Here is a 9149-nt window from a genome sequence, read left to right on the forward strand (position 1 = left end):
GATGGGGTTTCTGTGTGGACGTCCTTTTTGTTGATGTTGATGTTATTTCTTTCCATTTGTTAGTTTTCCTTCTAACAGGCCCCTCTGCTGCAGGTCTGCTGGAGTTTGCTGGTGGCCTACTTCTAGACCCTGTTTGTCTGGGTATCACCAGTGGAGGCTGCAGAACAGCCAAGATTGCTGCCTGTTTTTTCCTCTGGAAACTTCTTCCCAGAGGTGCACCTGCCAGATGCCAGTCGGAGCTCTCTTGTATGAGGTTTCTGCTGACCCTTGCTGGGAGGTGTCTGCCTGTCAGGAGGCATGGGGGTTAGGGACCCACTTGAGAAGGCAGTCTTTCCCTTAGCAGAGCTTGAGCGCTGTGCTGGGAGATCCACTGGTCTCTTCAGAGCCAGCAGGCAGGAACATTTAAGTCTGTTGACGCTGTGCCCACAAGGGCCCCTTCCCCCAGGTGCTCTGTCCCAGGGAGATGGGAGTTTGATTATACGTTCCTGACTGGGGCTGCTGCCTTTCTTTCAGAGATGCCCTACCCAGAAAGGAGAACTCTAGAGAGGCAGTCTGGCTACAGCAGCTTTGCCAAGCTGCCATGGGTTCCATTCAGTTTGAACATCCCTGTGGCTTTGTTTACACTGTGAGGGGAAAACCGCCTATTCAAGCCTCAGTAATGGCAGACGCCCCTCCCTCCACCAAGCTCCAGCATCCCAGGTGGACTTCAGACTGCTGTGCTGGCAGCGAGAATTTCAAGCCAGCGGATCTTAGCTTGCTGGGCTCCATGGGAGTGGGATCCGCTGAGCTAGACCACTTGGTTCCTGGCTTCAGTCCCCTTTCCAGGGGAGTGAATAGTTCTTTCTCACTGGTGTTCCAGGTGATGCTGGGATATGAAAACAAATTCCTGTGGCTAGCTCAGTGTCTGCCTAAACGGCTACCCAGTTTTGTGCTTGAAACCCAGGGCCCTGGCAGTGTAGGCACCCAAGGGAATCTTTTGGTCTGTGAGTTGTGAAGACCATGGGAAAGTGTTGTGTCTGGGCTGGAATGCAGTGTTCCTCATGGCACAGTCCCTCACAGCTTCCCTTGGGTAGGGGAGGGAGCTGCCCAACCCCTTGTCCTTTCAGGAGAGGTGACACCCCACCTTGCTTCTAATCACCCTCTGTGAGCTGCACCCACTGTCTAACCAGTCCCAGTGAGATGAGCCAGGTAGGTCAGTTGGAAATGCAGAAATCACCCGCCTTCTGCGTGGATCTCTCTGGGAGCTGCAGTTGTTCCTATTTGGCCATCTTGCCTAAAATATTTTTAAATTGCCTTATATTTTTTGTCTCAGAAGGAGACTTTTGTCTCAGAAATCTCAGAAGGAGACTTCTTGAGAGTCCTTCAGGTGTATTTTGCATGTTAAAGATGTTTAACTAGTAATTATAAATTGGGTTCAGCAGAGTAAATGACATTGAGTGGGTATCATAACTCAAAAGCAGTTGTGTGCAAGTTATGATAATTCCTTTTTCTTTTATTCCTCCTTAACTGTAGAGAATTAAGTTTCATATCTTGAATAGCACATATTTTATCCAGAAATGAAAATATGCCTCTGTTCTGTAAATATGTTTTTACCAAGTTTTCAAAAATCACATCATAGCCTAACTCTAACCCAGACTTACATGGGGATAGGAAAATTGAGTGCTTTGGAATGACCTTTTTCTGTCATTCTTTAGGTTTATGGTGTCATATCAAATATTCTTGTAGAAATTCATGATAGCTTCTATTTTTTTAGGGACTAAAAGTTTTTAACGATCATTTCATCTTCCTTTTTTTTTGTTCTTTTACAGATATTTTAATTTACTTCTCTGTTTTATTTAATTTAAATAATCTTAAGCTCTTCAGTTCAGATTTTCTAAAAACTCCCCCCAAACCAGACACAAATATGAATATTAATTGTAATTATTTATTGACTATTAAACGACTTGAAAACAATCTTGAAAATTGCTTATAAAAATCACACATCTGTTTACAAAGGTAAGCTATGATGAAGAAATATTTACCAAAAAGAGCACTCTTAAATTTATTTTAAACATGCATCAAATAAATCTTAGAGATATATATATATATATATTTTATACATGTGCATTTATTTAATATGTATACACTGGAGCCTTCAGAATGATGACCCAACCTCCCAATGAGGCACGGAATCTTATATACCATCTTAAAGTAGTATAGAAAGGATGTTGGCTCAGAGCATGGCTGAAAACAGGTAATGTTAGATATATTTTATGCAAGATAATGTACTACAAATGCTTGGTATAGACTAGGTACTGTGTAAACAATAGTATTTTATATCTATTGAGCACTTACTATTGCCAAGTACTCTGTATGCATTTTCTCACTTAATTTTTTGGAACAACCTTATAAGGTGAGTATTTTCATTATCCCTATTTTATAAATGAGGAAACTGAGACTCAGAGAAGTTATGTGACTTGCCAAAGTTCAGATAGCTGATAAATGACAGCTGAGACTCTAGCACAGGAAGCTGTACTAGAGTTCATTCTCATGACTATTACTTATAACATCTTCCCTCCTTCCCTTGATTGTCCAAAAATTATAAATAAAATATTATGTATGATGTTTACAATTTGTCTGAAATTTATTTCTTGGGAACTGACCATGTTCACTGTGAAAAAAATTTTAAATACCAAGGTCTCTAGCGTTTGTAAAACTTCATTATAATACATAAGAGGGACCCACACATTTCAACTGCCTGTAATGTGGGGACATATGATTGTGAAGTAAATGAGATAACCCGACTAGGTTTCACCACAGGTGTCAACAGCCCTACTGGGCCACCAGATTCTATCCCCATCCTAGCTCTTTCTGGCATCATATGCTAACAGTTTGTTTCAATTTAATTATTAGGGCTAGGCTTTTGGGTCTTGTGGCTGCTGGCACATCTAAACAGTGTCAGTGGCTCCAACAATCGCCCAGTTAGTTAGCATCCTTTCATGGACTTGATCCAGAAAGATTGGCCACGAGAATCCTGGAGACATGGTAACCACCTCCTGCCTCTGTTTTCCCAGATGGGAACATGTATGCAAATATGTATATCCTCATGCGGAAACCCACAGGCCAGTGTGCATATATTCCCACAGGTACACAGCCATAGAGCTGACATAGATACACATAAATATGTATGTGCACATACAGACAGGCATGCATAGATATGTCTTTGCACATAAACACATATCCTAAGACATACAGATACACACACACGTAACTGTAGATGAAACCACATACTCTCTAACACAAAGGTGACCACCTGTATGTGCACATACATATTTATGATGTGTATATATGTGAGGATGCATATCTATGTGTAAATGCACTCATGTTTGTGCATGTTTAGTGTGTATTTGTATCTGGGCACACATGAGTGCATATGTGAAAATCTGTGTCCGTGTGTATGCTTGCTATCTATGTATCTGTGTCTTTATATGTGTAACTGAGCGTATTTCTACATGTAGGGATATCTTTGTATTCATGTTTGAGGATCTGCATGAATGTGTCCTTTCTTTTTGCCAGGTTTCTCTTCCCCATTCCTTTTAAATCTCTTACCACTTAAATGTTTGTTCCCCATCTCTGTGCCTCCTCTATTCGTTCTCTCACCAAACAAGCTTCTAAGCACCAGTCTCCCTCTGCCATCAGATTGGCTGCTTTAGGTGCACAGTGCTCTTCTCACCCTGTATTTGCTTTCTTCCCCTGCCTTTCTACCTCAGGCTTCTTTTTCTTCTTTTTTTTTTTTTTTGAGACAGAGTCTCGCTCTGTCGCCCAGGCTGGAGTGCAGTGGCAGCGATCTCAGCTCACTGCAAGCTCCGCCTCCCGGGTTCACGCCATTCTCCTGCCTCAGCCTCCCGAGTAGCTGGGACTACAGGCGCCCGCCACCTGGCCCGGCTAGTTTTTCATATTTTTTTTTTAGTAGAGACGGGGTTTCACCGTGTTAGCCAGGATGGTCTCAATCTCCTGACCTCGTGATCCGCCCGTCTCGGCCTCCCAAAGTGCTGGGATTACAGGCTTGAGCCACCGCGCCCGGCCCTACCTCAGGCTTCTTCTGCATGTTTTTGCCACAGTCTTATTGCTTGCTGACTTGGAGGCTGGGGCTGGTCTGCACTTAGCTTGAGTGCAAAAAAAAAAAAAAAAAAAAAAAAAAAAAAAAAAAAAAAAAAAAAAAATCCTAAACCCAAAAGGGGCCAGCAAATAATTATAGAAGAATATTATGAGCTCAGTGGCTTCCCAGACCTTCATCTTCTCTCTGCCCTTGTTTCTTAGTCACTCATCAGGCTCCTGAAGAGGCAGGAGCAGGAGCTTCAGTGTCCTCATAGCTTTGTGAGGCAAAAATCTAAGTCCAGTTCTGTCCTCTGCCCCTCACCCACCACTGGCTATAAATGCCCTGTCTGTAGGTGGGGGATTCTGCATAGACTAGACTTGGGATTTTTTTTCGAACTGGCTGTTTTTCTCCGTGGTACCCCCACTCTTCCACTGCTAACAGCATACACTCTGCAAGGGAAACCTGAGAAATGATTGTGAGTTCTCCTCAGAAAATAAGCATATCTTCCCACCCACAGCTACTTCAAGTGCCCATCAAACAAGAACCAGAATTATAAATAGTTACAACTTTACAATAATTGGCAACACATATACTATAGTATTTACAGCACCATAAATGCATCTGTTTCTCTGGTTAAGCAATCCCTGAGACAGAATAGTGTTCTGTGTTTGCCAAGGGAGACAGGGCCAATGCTCAGAACATGCAGGATATAGGGGCAGGAGGTGGCATGTTGTGGGGTCTCTGGTCAATCTGCAGGGCCCAGCTCCTCCGCGAACAGTGGGCTGTAGTGAGAAGCTTGCTAAGGAAGGCATATCGACTAGAGTTAGACTCTCCCCATTCTTAGCCCTGTAGTTCTTTGGCCTCAGTCACAGGTGCTCGGAGTCCTTTCAGGGTGGACAAATGTTTCAATGTCCTTGGCCCACCCTGATTCTACCTGGGGACCCAGGCTGCCCTGGCAGTGAGCTATCTGCTTTCTTAGGCAAAGCACCAGCAGCGTCAGCTTTTTCTTGCCTTTGTAAATCTGTTTGAGGTTGTTGATGAACTGAGCAAATTGCAGGTGGTCATCCTGGGGCAGCAGGAAGGTCTCCAGAGCCTTGCTTAGAAATTCAATGAACTTTGCATGGTGGCGAGAGCTGATGTGTATTAGGCATGAGTTTGTAGTGTTGATATAAGTATTGATGGTGTCATCAGCATCATTGGCAACTCGCACAATGGAGCTTTGTCAATGGACATGAACTTTCCAGAGCTACAGCGGCCTGGAGTGCCAGCCAGGCCAGGTGCAGTCACTGTGCAGTGTTGCACACAGGATGTCTGGAAGCACTGTGGCACAGTGCACACTCTTCATCACCAGGGACATGAGAGCTGCCAGCTCATTCTTGCCTAGTGAGTGGCTGAGGGGACAAGCCCAGAGCACATCATTGATGGCTGTGTGGGTATCCTGGTTGTAGGCCAGGTTAAGATGGGTCATGGCCAGTGAGGTCAGCTTGAAGGCATGGAGCGGGTAGCCACGGAGCCCTGTGTAGTGGGAGATGGTGAACAGCTATGAATGGCTCATGCCACCAGCATCAGCATCAGTGGCAATCTGGTAGGCTGCCTCAAAGGCAACGTGGTCTTCCTCACAGAGCGTAAGGGCTGACAGGGGCACAGGTCTGTGGATGTTTCATAGCACACTGCAAGGCCAGTGTGTGAACACAGCTAGTCAGTTCCTCCTGCTGTGGATAGTCAAGACTGAGGCGTAGAATAGTAGTGTGGGATACGGCTGTGGCAGCTACAATACTAGTAGCCTCAGTAGAAGTGAAGAGTGTGTACCAGCTCTGCAAGATGCTCACCAGGGCCCACACACCTGTCAGGGAGAGCCTGAGCTCAGCTGTGCCATCTGTGTCCTGATTCAGGTCTGCCCAGATTACCATTTGGGGTTTGAACTTGGCCTGCATAGATGAGTTCTCCCTCCTCCTCAGCAACTTTGAGATGATCTGAGGCAAACCAGGGAAAGGGGAGCATCCCAGATGGCCAGACCCTGTTTGGGGTCTCTTGCTAACCCTTCCTTCCCTGGTTAGAAGGTTGAAGGTTTCTGCAGGTGCTCTCAGCCTCTCACAAGGACGGAGCAGTAGAGTCTGTGGTTTGCTTGCCCACAGGCCAGGGTTGGAGATCTGCCAGGGGTTCTAGCTGAAGTGAGGCCTCTCAGGGTAGAGTCTTGTGCTGGGGCTTTGGGCTTCAGAAAGGGTCCTGAGCCTCCAAGTTGTCTGGGGTTGCTCACAAGCATGGACAGGGATGGGGAGGAAACTACCTGGCCCACTACCTCCCAAGGGAGCACTTGAGTATTGGCAGCTGAAAATTCACTGTCTTAGATACATCTCTGATGAGAGGGTTAAAGTTCTGCTGACATCAGGATATGGTTCATGCAGTGAGAACAGGGCTTGAGCTGGCTAAACAGAGGCCATCATCTCCCACCAGCAGCCACATCCTTTCTTAGGACATCAAGAATAGGAATATGAAAGCTCAAAGGATTCATTGTCCCATCCCAAGCGTAGGGCCTAGAAATTCCTTTCCCCTGGGGATAGACAGAAGTGGGAGAATCACCCACTTCTGTAGCACAGGTCACCAACCACCATACCATCTCCTGGCATCTCCAGTTAAGGATTGATAAGGCCATCTGCATCACCTGTAACCCAAGTCCCAGGGCCATGGTGAGCAGGGTGCTCTCAGTACTACTGACAGTGGGAGTAGCAATCTTGTATGCATTTGGGCCAGTTTGAAGATAAGGAAAGAGGAATGAATGTGCTTTTCTTCTGTATTGCTTCCAGAATTGTTCAGAGTCTCAGTGTCTCTTTTGGCAGCAGTCAGCATGGCAGAGGCCAGTTCACACTGCTGTGATACCACATGGTGAGGGTAGGATGTGTCACCTACAGAAGCTGAGTTTTCTGTTTCATTTTTTTCTTTTTTTTTGAGATGGAGTTTTGCTCTTGTTGCCCAGGTTGAAGTGCAGTGGTGTGATCTCAGCTCACTGCAGCCTCCGCCTCCTGGGTTCAAGCAATTCTCCTGCCTCAGTCTCCCAAGTAACTGGGATTACAGACATCTGCCACCGTACCTGGCTAATTTTTTTTTTTTTGTATTTTTAGTAGAGATGGGGTTTCTCCATGTTGGCCAGGTTGGTCTTGAACTCCTGGCCTCAGATGATCCACCCATCTCAGCCTCTCAAAGTGCTGGGATTACAGGTGTGAGCCACTGTACCCGGCCAGAAGCTGAGTTTTCTAAAACAGGTAACCTCATGGCATGTAGGGCTAATTTATAGGACAGATCTGGATCATGAGGCAGCAGAGCTGAGAACAAATACTTGGCAAAGGTCTGCATGGGAACACTCTTTTAGTGGATGACTTCTCCCAGACTGCTCAAAGGGCCCCCTTCCAGCAGTAAGATACGCTGTTTGCAGTGTTTGCACTAGCTCATCGTCAACCTGCAGCTCTTGGAGTTGGCTTAGGAGCTGCTCTTCATTACGGGACATCTTCTTCTGTGCGTAGAGGTCTTCAGGCATTATCGTCTGTTGACCCAGGTTCATCAATGCAACTTCCAGGGTCAATGACGGGTAGGACTTACTAGTGTTTGGGGAGCCTACAGCCACAGGTACATGTTGGTACACAGGAGTTCTGCTTTCATTCATATCTGACATCTCCAGATAGCCGTCATCATTCATGCGGCAGGCCTCAGTCAAAGTGAGAAACAGGCAGCCAATGGGATCGGGGGTAGCCTACCTGGCCCTCCAGGTTTGTGATGGTTGTGGTTCCTCTCTGCAACAATTCTTTCTTCTGATGCTTGTAGATTTCCAGTTGCCGCTGTTGCTGCAGCTTCAGAGTATTAATAATGGTCACTGTGAGTCTGAGGGCCTCTTTTGGATAACCATGGGAATGTCGGGCATCAACCCGAGCACAGGCTGTAGGCACATGCTCAAGCCACAGTGACTGGCTTGGGGAATTAAAGAGTAGTCTTTCACTTTCGTGCTGGCAGGCGGGAGCTGTGTAAACATCACTGCTGATTATTTGCTGTAGGTGGCTGTCCTGTCAGTGTAATTCATGACCCTCAATGGCTCTTGTGAATATCGTACGTCTAGGTCTGGATAAGGAGTCTGGGCTGCAAATGGCATTCTGGGGAAGTGCATTGGTGATGTTGGGCAGCTCACGTCCATAGTTTCCATCCTCCAGGGGACAGACATCCAGGTCGCTCCACTTCTGCAGCTGCTGCAGCCAGCAGTATTTCTCCTCCAGTTTGCAGTGTGGATTTAAAATTATGCACACCCATAAAGCCCCCAGCTCATTCCAGAGTTGCCTGACCTTGCCTGTCAGGCTTGTTCCTTGCTGACTCCAGAGTGTGTCATGGATCAGCCATAAACTGCTCAGTTATTGGTATCAGTATCCTTGCTCCACTGGAATCTCTCGTCCACAGTATTTCTTGAACCTTGGCAAATATTGAGTTGAGTTGCTTTCCAGGGTCATAGTAAGTCCCCTGGGAGAGAAATAACTTCACTTGCTCTTTCACCTCTTCTTCATCCAAATGCCAACAGTTCTCATTGTCAATGCTGGCCCCAGCTGTGGGGTCAGGAGCACTGTTCACTTGGTTGATTTCTGAGTTGGAGGATAGAATCTCATCTGCCTGTTTCTGTGCAGTAGGAAGAACTTCAGTGTGGTGGTGTGACGTGATTAAATATCCAATGAAATTTTGTAGCTGGTCCCTATTCATCTGGAAAAAGAGTTTCAGAGATAGGAAGACACAAGTTTTCTCTTCTTAAAAATTAGGAAATAAACAAAAAGTATATTTTCTTTTATTAAAAACTGAGTTTAAAATAATTATGATACTCGTAAATACTTATATTTTCCCTTATAATCTTTACATATTTAAATACTTTGACAGCTTTTTATTTTTATCATCATTACACATGGTTAACTGGTTCACTTGAATAGAAGAAGGGGAAAAAGTTGCTGTTCTGGAGAACATCTTTCCACTTCTGCATAACCCACATTTAACTTCTAAAACATTAATTACATTTGCAGTGAGGCAAACAGAAAGTGTTAGAAGGGCA

At 45.4% G+C, this 9149-nt stretch overlaps 1 pseudogene; it reads right to left on the bottom strand.

Annotated features, from left to right (window-relative positions):
- Window positions 1-4940: 4940 nt before the first annotated feature.
- On the bottom strand, window positions 4941-8831 carry LOC104674254 (annotated as a pseudogene).
- Between the last annotated feature and the right edge of the window lie 318 nt (window positions 8832-9149).

Source organism: Rhinopithecus roxellana, chromosome 2 (genome assembly GCF_007565055.1).
Source record: "Rhinopithecus roxellana isolate Shanxi Qingling chromosome 2, ASM756505v1, whole genome shotgun sequence".
Taxonomy (NCBI): Eukaryota; Metazoa; Chordata; class Mammalia; order Primates; family Cercopithecidae; genus Rhinopithecus; species Rhinopithecus roxellana.